We start from the raw sequence: 12,389 nt of genomic DNA on the forward strand, positions 1-12,389 counted from the left end.
AAAGATACTATATAATAAAAACCTAATATGCTAAGTGTCCAACCGTTCATTTGACCAGTCACTATGATGCGCACTGACCACCAGGGGGCAGATGCTGTGACCGGTAGGTTAGCTTGATGCTGGAGTCCCGCCAATTGGGTGGGCGAGACGGGCCAGACACGCCCTGGAGCCCTCCCAAGGTCCCTCCCTGGCCCCGATAGTGCACTGCTGGGGTCCATTGGCCTGGCCTGTCCCCTCTCGCAATCCGGGACCCCTTGGGGGATGTTGGAGAGCCGGTTTCAGCCTGATCCCCGCAGGCCAGGCCGAGGGATCCCACCGGTGCATTTGTGCACCGGGCCTCTAGTATTTTAATAATAACATGCAGGCGTAATTTGCCTTTTTCACTGTACTTGGGACATTTGTACTTGTAATACAAAAGCAACAGTGGGCAGACCTACTGTGTCCTAACATGAAGTCAGGGCAGTGGTACCCAATGTACTAGGGTCATTGTATTTCTCATGGCATGCGCTCACAGTAAAAATAAAACAAAACAAAATTAGTTTTATTAAATCTTTTTTCGTTGTTGTTAATCCTCACCAGAGGATATTTTTCCATTGATTTTTAGGGAGAGTGGAAGAAGAGGGAGAGACAGAGAGAAACATCAATGTGAGAGAAACACATTGATTGGTTGCCTCCTGCACAAGCCCCGACCAGGGCCCGGGCTGGGGAGGCTCCTGCAACCAAGGTATGTGCCCTTGACCGGAATCCAACCTGGGACCCTTTGGTCCAAAGACCGACACTCTATCCACCGAGCCAAACCGGCGAGGGCAGTTTTATTAAATCTTGATCCTGCAGTACACATCTCTTTAGTATTCTGCGTCATGAGATGGGGAGACACATACAGACACGTGCTGGTTGCCTTGAGTACAAACAGTGACCCATGTGAGTACTTGCATGGTGTGCTGAACTAGCTGCTTCTTTCATGGGTCACCGTGTTTACTCGAAAGAAAGACTGACTCCAGGATCTGGTGGATACTTTATTGCTGGCGAGCACAAACAGCCTGTCACGTCAAGGAAAACAACTGACAGGATTGTTTCAATGATAAAATTTGGGCTTTCAAGTGAAAGTTGGGATTTTGGAAGACTTGTGTCTGCCACTGTGAGCTTGGCAGCTTCTCAGTACTTAAAGGCTTTTCTAGTGAGATCTGTGACGGTCTGAACAAGTGTGGTTTTTGATACCCAATAATGAAAGGCGTCCACATTTGGAAGATCTGCATGATTCAAGGAGCCGCTATTTTCACAATGACCAGTGTGTGATGTCTTAGTTTCCTAGGGCTGCCTTCACAAAGTGCCATAAACTGGTACTTTGGTTTAAACAACAACAGTTTATTCTCTTACAGCGTAGAGGCTGGAAGTCCAAAATCCAGGTGTCGGCGGGTTGGTTTCTTCCGAGGGCCGTGAAAAAGAATCTGTGTCATGCTTCTCTCCCAGCTTCTGGTGGTTTGCTGACCATCGTTGGCATTCCTTGGCTTGTAGATACATCACCTTCATCTGTGTCTTCATTTCTCGGGCAATCTCCCTGTCTGTGTCTGTGTCGAAATTTCCTTTTTTAAAATAAAGGACACCGGTCATCTTGGGTTAGGGTGCACCTTACTCCACTATGACTTCATTTGAACTAATAACGTCTGAATTACCCTATTTCAAAATTAGGCCACATTCTGAAGTACTGATTGTTAAGACTTCAACATATGAATTTTTTGGGTGGGGGGGGGATACAATTCAATCCACAACACATGATGTCACAAATCATGCCTGGGTAAAAAATTCATTCAAAATCCAAGACAGATCAATGGATTTTAAAATAACTGAATATAAAAAATTTATGGATGTGGTTTCAGATTCCACATTGTAACTAACCTTTAAGGACTCACCATTGTTGAGTTTTGGTGTAGTAACCAAGAAGAATATGCATAGTTATGTGAAAAGGCTATTAAAACACGCTCCCGCTTTCCAACAACATATTGTGTGAGGCCAGATTTTCTTCATACACTTCAACAAAAACAACATATTGGAATAGATTGAATGCAGAAACAGATATGGAAATCCAGCTGTCTTCTATTAAGCCAGACATTAAAGACATTTATAAAATAAAGCATAAATTTTTCTAATAGTTTTGTTTTCGAAAAATATAGTTATTTTAAAAATGTATTTATGCGAACATGTAATGGATTTATTTTTATTGTTTTAAATGAATTAGTGAACATTTACAATGTTCTCAGTTTTAATTTCTAATACAGTCAATATCTATAGCAAGACTTCTCAACGTTGGCACTATGGACATTTTGGGCTGATAGTTCTTTGTCATGGGGGCTCTCCTGGGCACTGTAGGATGCGAGTAGCATCTCTAGCCTTTACCCATTGGATGCCAGTATCATCTGCTACCCCCACACGTTGTGACAATCAAAAATGTCTCCAGAAATAACCAAATGACTCCCAGTGGAGAACCTCTGATCTATAGATCTAAGCAGTAGAAACCAAAGCTCTTTGGGGCCCTCAAGAGTTTTTAAGAGTGGAAAGGGATCCCGAGGCTGAAGAATCTGAGCATCACTGATGTAGGGGGATACCCTGGTGAGCAGATCATTCAGGACACCTGCCCTCAGGGACTTACAGTCTAAAGGAGGAGACAAACATGAACTAAAGAGCATTAAAACTGCAACCTTGACAAGTGTGTTTGAAGATGGTGTATATGATGCCAGGAGGCCTCCTCTTCCTCTCTACCAGCCCCATGTCCACTCTCTCAACCCTAAGACCTCCTCTGCCCTCGGCAGTGGCCGATCCAGGTCAAAGTCACGTGGTATATACTGGGTGTGAACCGTCGATTTGGAGAGGGAAGATATCACCTTATAAGCTAATTCCCCCAGTTTACATATGGTAAAGGGAGACACAGGGAGGGGGAGACGTGGAAAGGCAGGGTCACATGTGCTTAGCAGACACCCTCCCTCCTGTGGCTGTCCTCCAGTCTGGACGGTCACAGACGTGGGGGTGGGGGAGCTATACCTTGAACTGAATGCTGACTCAGTTCCGGCCAGGCCACTCCTTGCATGTGGTGCTGTGATCTGAGGATTTAGTCATTATTCCTTCATTTACTCTATAAATACTTATTTGAACACCTGCTATGTACCCCATGAAGGATGATGAACAGGAGTGACAAAGTCCCTGCTTTCATGGAGTTCATGTTAGTGTATGTGTTTGAGAATGTGTGCTTGTGTGTGTGTGTGTGTGTGTGTGTGTGTTTGTGTGTGTGTGTTTTCAGGGGGGGTAGGTAATTGACACAGAAAGAAATAATCATGTTCATTCCAGATGGGAGAAAGTGCTATGAGGTGTACAGACAGGGTCATAGGGCATAAGGAGAGACTTGTGGGTCTGAGACGGTCTCTCTGAGGGGAGCTGGAACTGGAATGATGAGGAGGCAGCCACGTGAAGCACCAATTGAAAGAGTTCTCCAGGCAGAGAGAAAGGCATATGCCAAGGCCCTGGGGCAGGAAAGAGCTTGAAGTGCTTGAGGAATGGAAAGAACAAAAAAGATCAGTGGGCCAGGGTGTAGCAAGGCAGCCCCGAGTGGATGAGCTGAGGTCCTCTTTGATATAAAGCTACTCTCCATCTGAAAGCAGCCCTAGCCGAGACGGAGTGTTTGACCCTGGGCCACGTGACTATGAGGCCAGAGCTGCCTGTCTATCATGAGCTGTGTATTGTCAGAGGCGCTAGTCAAAATGCTAGTGATTTGGGTTGGGCCCCAGCAGGAGGCACACGTCAATCACATAAACACAGAACAGGGCAGAACCCCCTGTAATTACCTCTTCCGAACGGACACCTCTTCCTCAGCCCACGGCTGTGGCCTCAGGCGGGTTCTTCAGGGCCAGCGAAGGAAAGAACTGGGCCCGGCGCACAGCTGAGCTGAAGCGCTGCATGGCACTGGCCAAACAGGAACTGCTGCCACCACACTCAGGGGTGGCCCTGAAAGACAACAGGGCAGGGAAACCCCCCTAGATGGGCAGAGCTGTGGGAAATACACCCCGAGGACCAGGTAACAGAGAGAAAGGGGACCTGAGATATGGGAAAATGTGACCTTCTGGGTGTGGTTAAAGGCTTGGCTCTGTTTTCTGGGGAAACTTGAACCAAAACACAGCGTTTACTTGCTTCCAGGTGTGCATTGAATCCTGACACCAATCTTACCAGATGGTATTTTGTTATCCCCATTTTACAGATAAGGAAACTGAGGCGCAGAGGGATGCAGTACCTTGCTCAAAGCCTTCCAACCAGTAGCTGGGATCTGGACTCAGGCAGTCCGGCTTCAGGCTGATTTCCCCAGCAGGTGAGATGAGTGGTGCCACACTGGACGCTGGGCGTCTGGTTTGACTCCCAGCGATGACACTGATACCCTGTGGGCCAGGGGACAAGTCTCGTCTGTACCCTAGGTCTCTGTTTTTTTCTCCCAAAACATGGTGCTTGGACTCTATTATTGACAAGGCCTCTTCTTGCTCTAAGTTACTTGATTCTTTTGGGCCTTCCAGGGGTTCAGCCAGGGCTGGGTGCCGGGGGCACGAACATGAATAAGCCATAGTTCCCCAGGAATCCGCCGGCCCCCTCGGTCAGCTACATCCATAAAGGCTGCATTCTTCACCTACCTGAGCAATTATGGGTTTGGAGATTTTTAAATAATGATTTCAGCATGTGCTTTGTATAAACAAAGGTTGGGGCAGGGGAGATGAGGGGAATGTGGGCCTGGCTCGTTGGCGCAGCTAAAAATAGAAACGTGAAAGTCCTATAATGATGAGGCAGAAACTTAAAACAAATTTCTTGGAAAATTCTCTCCCCGCGCCACACTGCCCAGGTATTTCCCCCGTTTTGCCTCGTGCAGATGGAGCAAGGGAAATTGGGGTGAGGGGCGGGTATCACAACACATACTTCCTTCCTGGCACGGAGGAGGAGGGGCCGAGGAGACGGAGCCGGGAACAAAACGTCTGTTCAGGAGTCTGATGCAGGCTGACATGGGTCTTTGAGCTCCCTGAGTGGCATTTATGGCCACAGATATGGAAAAGAAAATAAATCTCCCAAGTCCGGCATCTTGCTTTAATTAATAACATAATCAAGTCTCTGGCCTCGTGGAATGGAAGGATTTCAACACTCAAGAGCCCTCTGGCAGCAGGCAGGCAGTGGGCCCCCTGGCCAGGCAGCCCCCAGAGCAACGGGCTGGCCTGGCCGGGCAGGGAGATCAGGGAGGGCGTGCTCAAGGCCTGCAGGGCAGGAGCAGCGGGCTGGCTCCCAGGTGAGAGCCGGGATCCAGAAGCGGAGAATCAGGGCAGCAGGAAGCACTTGGATTGTCATAATGCACTTTGCTTGTTCATCGTGCGTTCATTGCATCCTGGGCTTGCACTTTGATGTCCCATTCATCCCGGCAGAACAACCAGGCAGGCTGTTCTCCCCATTTTTCAGACCGGGAAACTGAGACCTGGAGACTTTGGAGTGATTTGCCCAAGGTCACACTGCTACAAGGAGGTGGAGGGAGACCTGAATGATCTGAACCCGGGACTGTGAGGAGAGACACAGAGAGGGTGAGGCTCACTGAAGGATGGGGGTCTGTGCCTTTCATTTCTCCCCGAGCCCTCGGCTGACAGGTGGGATGATGTATCTTTTGGTCAGGATTACCCACTCTCTCTGTTTGAGCTGATGTAAGTGTCTAAGGAGGGGTGGGGTAGGGGTGTTGAGAAGCGACGGCCAGATTTGAAAAGTGAATTTAGCCCTAGTCGGTTTGGCTCAGTGGATAGAGCGTCGGCCTGTGGACTGCAGGGTCCCAGGTTCAATTCTAGTCAAGGGCACATGCCCGGGTTGCAGGCTCGATCCCCACTAAGGGGAGTGCAGGAGGCAACCAATCCACGTGTTTCTCTCACGTTGATATTTCTCTCTGTCTTTCCCTTTCTCTTCTATGCTCTCTGAAAATCAACGGGGGAAAAAAATATCCTCAGGTGAGGATTTAAAAAATGAATAAATAAAAGTGAATTTAGAAGGAGGGAGGTGGTAGGGGCTGCGGAAGGCAAAGGAATGGGTGTCAGAAGCCCTGAGAGCTGGGTTGGACACCCAGAGGTCCCTCCAGGGCACACTCTCCAGGTTCCATGAACCAGGAACAGAGAGAAGGAGAGGCCCCCAGCAGGCTGGGAACTCTGATCCTCCGGGTGCTGAGCCAGGCCGGGACCAGGGCCTGGCTGCTGCCGTTCCTTCCCCCGTGTGAGGGGCCGCTTTGGACAGCCTCCCTGGCCGGCATGCTTGGCTGTCTTTGTTGGGTCCGACCAGTAAATAAACATAGGAAATCATCACATGATGATCTGGCCCCGAGCTACCTTTGTCTCCCCTCTCCCCTCAACGCTCCATGCCTGCACCCTCAGTCAATGTGGGTCCTTTGGTCTCCTCGGTTTGCATGGCTGCCCCCTTCACCTGGAGGGGTCACTCCCCCATCACTGGTGCCGGAATCCTCTCCACGGGCTTGCTCAGAAACTTTCTCCTCCAGAAAGTCTTCCTTAAGCATCTCAGCCAGAGACCACCTTTGAGCATCCACAGCACTGTCTCATTACTGGGGTACTTTTCACCTTGTAACGGAGTCACTCATTCATTCAAAACACTTGTGGGTACTTGCTTTTAAATGTTAATTGGTCGATGTTTTATCTCTTCTCTAGGTTCCTCAAAGGCAGAAGCTGTTTATAGTTATAATAACAATTATTATAGCATTTTCCAGTTGCTAAGTGCTTACTCTGTGACCAGACACATAACATTTTTACGTGAGTTATTTTGTTTAATCCTCACAAAACCCTGTGAGGTTGGTGTTATTATCCTCTACATTTTATCGGCGAAGGAAGAGAGGTTAAGCTAATTGTCTAAAGTTAACAGCTAGTAAGTGGTAAAGTCAGAATCGGAACCCAGCTAAGTGCTTACTCTGTGACCAGACACATAACATTTTACGTGAGTTATTTTGTTTAATCCTCACAAAACCCTGTGAGGTTGGTGTTATTATCCTCTACATTTTATCGGCGAAGGAAGAGAGGTTAAGCTAATTGTCTAAAGTTAACAGCTAGTAAGTGGTAAAGTCAGAATCGGAACCCAGGCAGTGTGAACGCAGAGTCCAAGCCCATAACTGCTAGCTTAAGTTGTGTGAAATACGTGAACGTGCCTGGCACGTTCCCATAGGCACAGATTCTCAAATGTTGCTTGAATGTGAATTCCCCACAGGGCTCGATACTAGACTTTGACTTGTTTCCAAAGTTTGGTGATGGAATCGATGAGGAAAAAAGGCTGGCAGAATGAAGTCATGGTAACTTTGGGGAGTTTTCCCAGTTATCAGCTACCGTATAACAAATCACCCTCAGACCTAGTGGCTTCAAACAATTGTTTATTATTACCTCTCACAGTTCTGCGGATGCGGAACTATCTAAAGGCCCTCCTCTCCTCCTCTCCGCCCCCCACCCCCACCCCGGGGCTGGATGTTGAAGATGGCTTCTCACTCACCTCAGCTGGATGGCTACAGCAGCCAGAGGCTGGTTGGGCACCTCTCTGGTTGAGCTTCCTCATAGCATGGTGGACTCAAGCTAGTTGGACTTTTTACATGGTGTCTGGCTTCATCCAGGGCAAGCGTTCCAAGAGGCTAAGGCTGAGGTCTTGGAAGTCACCTGCCATCATTTTGGCGCATTGGGTACTGGGCGGTGTGGTTCATTGGTTCAGCAGGAGGGCATCCTTAGAGAGAATTACCATGGGAGTAGCATTGAGTCACGAAGGTCCCAAGGGCTCAGTCACTCCGGCGTGGCTGTATCAGGATCTACTCAGGAGCCTCGGGTTCAGTGTTAACACAGAGGTGAACTTCTGAATGGGGAGAGCTGACACTTTTTTGGTCCATAATGTCTCAGGCTTCCTCACATTCTCCCAAGGAACTGGACTTTGCCTAAATTTTCGCCCTGGAAATGTTGCTGCCTGGTTCTTTCAGGGCCCACTTCTATGTAAGTCAAACAGACAAGTCTTTATTGAGCACCTACTGATTGCCCTGCCCTGTGTAATAATCGACTAGAAAAAAATAAGACTTGAAATACTTTGTTTAGGAAGCAATTCTCCTATTTTTTTTACTGATCAGTGGAGAGGTATCTAGTTCTCTGTAATAATGGTAGAATGTAAATTTCACTTCACAAGAATTTCTCCTGAATTATCCATCAGAACCTAGAGAGCCTTGAAGTGAGATGTCATCATTGAAAAAAACTTTATCTCATTGGACAAAAGTGGGTCACTGGTTGAACTAATTAGCATATGCTCTGTAATACGCCACACCAAAATGTGGCGGCTTACACAGACATTTGATTTGTTCAGGATCCTATTGTTTGGTAATTTGGGCTGGGATCCGTTGGGATGTTCTGGTCCTGGCTGAGCTCACTCATGTGTCCACAGTCAGCTGACTGACAAGAGTCTCACTCACTTGTCTGGCAGGTGGTTGGCTGCTGGCTGGGGCGACAGAGGTAAATGACCTGTGTCATCATCCAGCAGGCTACCTCAGGCTTGTTAAGGGGTGGGGCCACAACATTAGTAACAAAGAAACAGAATTTCGGGAGGATGAGGCCCAGAATTCAGGAGTTTAAAAAGATTCCCAGGTGATTCTAATGTGCAGCCAAGGTTGAGAACCACTGTTAAGTGAAAGGTGGAGGCAGGTGAGTCACATCAGGGAAGTGATGACGGAAGCAGAGGTTAGACCAGCCGTGGGCAAACTACGGCCCGCGGGCTGGATCCGGCCCGGTTGAAAAGAATAAAACCAAAAAAAAAAAAAAAAGACCGTACCCTTTTATGTAATGATGTTTACTTTGAATTTGTATTAGTTCACACAAACACTCCATCCATGCTTTTGTTCCGGCCCTCCGGTCCAGTTTAAGAACCCATTGTGGCCCTCGAGTCAAAAAGTTTGCCCACCCCTGGGTTAGGGTGATGCAATTGCTGGCTTTGAAGATGGAAAAGGGCCATGAGCCAAGGGGTGTGGGCAGCCTCTAGAAGCTAGAAAAGGCGAGAAATGGGTTCTCCCCAGGAGCCCCCTAGAGCCTCCAGTGGGAGCGAAGTTATGCCGACACCTTGCTTGTTAGCCCAGCGAGACCTTTGACTCCCAGGACTGTAAGGTAATACATTTGTACCGTTTAACCCACTAACTCAGTGGCAATTTATTCTGTTATCAACAGGAAACAAAGACGACAACACCGTGCGGCCATAGGACCTTTTCTAAAGACCAGTAATATCTGTGCTGTGATTATTCAAAAGCAGGCAGTCACATCCCTTTATTAGAAAGAACGAAGACAAGGGCTTTAAATGCCCACTCCCTGAAGTCCTCCAATTCTGGAACATAAATGCTCCCTGGGAACGCTCTCTCCTCTGAGCCCGTTCCCGGGGAAGCGGGAAGAAGTGGGCTGATAATCCGCAGATAAACCCGGGCTAGAATGCGCAGAGCTCAATGAGTCTCATAACAAAGGCACCGCATTGGCTGATGAGCTGCTTTCCTTAAAGATTCTCATCTTTTGGGGCCATTTCACTCTTTATTATTTATTTCATAATTTTAATAACATTTTTTCCCCAAAAGAATAATGGAGTATAAAAGGCTTAGACCATTACCAAGTTTCCATCGCTCACCTGCTGGCTGCCCATCTTAATTGCCGTCAAAATCCCTAAGAGGAAATAAGAAGCTTCTCTCTCAATAATGTGGAATCAATAGTGACAGCCACGCCACACACGATAAGCGGAGAACAAAGTGAGATGGCCCTAACCCTGAGCGAATGCATGGACAGACCCCGCTCACCAGCGGGAACACGCTGGCTGCTCATCACCGTGAAAAGCGTCAGTGAGCTATGGAGGTGGCCTCTGTCCCCGGGGCTGCGACTTCTCACTAACGCACCCCCAGTTCTCTGGGTAAGATTTCGGCCAGCAGATCCGACCGTGTAAAACGCATAAGCTTCATTCATGAGTCACCAGGGCACCAGAAAGACACAGCCATGTCACTCTCTCTGAGCTGGAAGCAATTTCAAGGAGCAGAGGACCAGCCCCTTCTTCCGAGGAGGAAACGGAAGCCCAGAGGGAAGTGACAGGTCCCGTGTCAGCCAGCAAGTTGGTGGCAGGACAGGGACTAGAACTCACATGTCTTAATTCTCGGGCCAGTCTCTGGGCTGCCACGTAAGAAAAAAAAGTGGAGCCCTGACTGGTGGGACTCGGTTGGAGCATCATCCTGTGCACCAAAGGGTTGTGGGTTCGATTCCCAGTCAGGGCACATACCCAGGTTTCAGGTTTGATCCACAGTAGGGGCATGTACGGGAGGCATCCAATTGATGTTTCTCTCTCTCTCTCTCTCTCTCTCTCTCTCTCATTTCCCCCTCTCTCTCCCTCCCTCTCCAAAATCAGTGAAAACATATCCTCAGGTGACAATTAAAAAAATAAAAAAAGCGGAGAGGGGAAGGGAGAAAAAAACCTAGAAGTGGAGGAGAAAGCAAGGAATAAGGGAGAGAAAGGAAGGAGCAAAGGGGGGAAACAAGGAGAGGAAAGAAGCGAGAGCTCCCTGGCCCCATGGATCCCAGATGCTGCCTGAGGACCAGACACAGCCATGTCATCTGGAAAGATAAAAGGAAAGATCCCTAAAATAGAGCGTGAGGGGAAAAGAGGGCACGGTTTTAAAAAATGGAAAGTGATGTTATCATAAAAATAAAATAAAATGCTGGGCCCGAAATACCTACCCCATATGTTTGCTGTAAGGACCGAGCGAGACTCGAGATACAAACGTGCCTGTTGGCGAGCTATAAATTCCTATTGGAAACACCGGCTGCCTGACCTCAGGCCGGTCACTCCTCGCTGGGCCTCTGTTTCCTCGACGGTAAAATGAAGGTTGAACCAAAGGAGCGACAGCATTCTCTGGGCAGCTACTGTTGTCTAGACTGAAATTGTGGGGACCAACGAGGAAGAAAACATGGCGTTCCTGTTCAAGAACCTCCCTCAGTCCCTCTACCCCATTGCTTTCATCTCCTTGAACCAACTGCAGTGAGGGATTGATCCAGAACATTTGAGCAACAAATCCCTTTGTTTTAATTGTCCAGATGCTTGTGAATGTGAAGCAGCTGGGCACATTCCACGTCTGCCCGTCTGCCCGGTCCACGTGCCCGCGGCCAGGCCCGGCCAAGGCTCCGAGTCACGAGGGGCCGTCTCCTGCCCGCTGCTCAGCAGCCTCTGGCCAGAGGGGCCAGGCAGGGCCGGCAAACTCCATTTCTGGCTCATCAGTGACTCATTTTCAGAAGCCACCCCTTGGGGAGCTTGTTAAAAGGCCGTTGGCCTCCCCAGGAGGGAGGCTCAATTTGCCTTTATGAATGAACCGCTCCAGGGAAATCAATGAACATGTCATTCAGGTCAAGTAAACAAATGCGCTTTCTCCTGGGGGCCTGGTGCAGGGGCTGCGAGCCTCCCCGGCAGGGGTTCCGAGAAGCGCCCCCTCTCTGAGCCCAGCCCTGGCTTCAGGGCTGCACCCCGGGCAGGGCCCCGGCTCCCACTGAGCTCTGTCCAGCCGCCTCCTGTCCCCAACCCCACCCTGAGGGGCCCGTTTCCAAAGACTCAGGGACAGGAGCGCTTCACCAGAACGTTATGGCTGCGAAAGATTCTACGGAAAAACCTTCCCTCACGGCTGCATCCCGTCTTTCCTCCTCTCCTTCACTGGGTCAGGGGACATTTTTTAAAATTTTATTTATTTATTTATTTCTTTAAAATCCTCACCCGAGGATATTTTTCTATTGATTTTTAGAGAGTGGAAGAGAGAGGGAAAGACAGAGATATTGATGTGAGAGAAACACATTGATTGGTTGCCTCCTGCACGCACCCCAACCAGGGCCCCGGCCAGCGAGGAGGAGCCTGCAACCAAGGAACATGCCCTTGACCAGACTCGAACCCGGGACCCTTTGGTCCGCAGGCCAATGCTCTATCCACTGAGCCAAACTGGCTAGGGCCAGGGGACATTTATTAAGCACCTACTATGTGCAGTCATATATATGTGAGGGTCAGGGACTCAGTGACACATAAGACACGGCCCTGTCCTCAAGGGCTCCCCCTCTGTACAGTGGTTCCTTCTGCGCCAGACTCGCCGGAGAAGGTTCGAAACACCAATCCCCCAGCCACCCGCCTGGGACAAAGGACATCACACATGACCCGCGTGACCACCCACCTTCTTGCTTACGTTTCGCATCAGATTGTGGTATTCTAACCAAGTTGTTATTTTTCTTTTTTTAAAAAAATTAAATCTTTATTGTTCAGATTATTACAGTTGTTCCTCTTTTTTCCCCCCATAGCTCTCCTCCACCCGGTTCCCACCCCACCCT

This window comes from Myotis brandtii, unplaced genomic scaffold (assembly GCF_000412655.1).
Source record: "Myotis brandtii unplaced genomic scaffold, ASM41265v1 scaffold456, whole genome shotgun sequence".
Lineage (NCBI taxonomy): Eukaryota > Metazoa > Chordata > Mammalia > Chiroptera > Vespertilionidae > Myotis > Myotis brandtii.